Here is a 488-nt window from a genome sequence, read left to right as displayed (position 1 = left end):
TGTTGACAGCATCAGTTGGTCTGGGCCTTGGGGCTGAGGAAAAAAAATAGAAGAGGAGCATCTGTATCCACTTCACATATCCCTTACTAGGAGGAGAGTCTTCAGAACTCATCTATCCACCGAGACCCACAGTGTGAGGCAGTGGTGTGAAATCACGGGCTCATCCATCTTCTGTGTGAAACAGGAGCCCTCCCAATAGCGACACGCAGCTGCTTCATTCCTTCACCGATAATGGAACCAGTTTCTTCAAGCGTGCAGCATAGACTGAAGGCCAGTAGCTCTCTAGGCATTCTCCAGACATTTGGCATCAGACTGAGGCTGCTGAGACATCAGCTTGTGAACTATCAGCATCCAGATTCTTGGCCTCTCGAGTGTGAGACAACTATTTTATTCAACAACTATTATATTCAACCAGTTCTGTTTCTTTAGAGAACCCTGACTAACACACACACACACACACACACACACACACACACACACACACACAC

The sequence above is a fragment of the Psammomys obesus genome, unplaced genomic scaffold (assembly GCF_907164565.1).
Source record: "Psammomys obesus unplaced genomic scaffold, mPsaObe1.curated_primary_1811, whole genome shotgun sequence".
NCBI lineage: Eukaryota > Metazoa > Chordata > Mammalia > Rodentia > Muridae > Psammomys > Psammomys obesus.
This window is presented reverse-complemented; position numbering follows the sequence as displayed.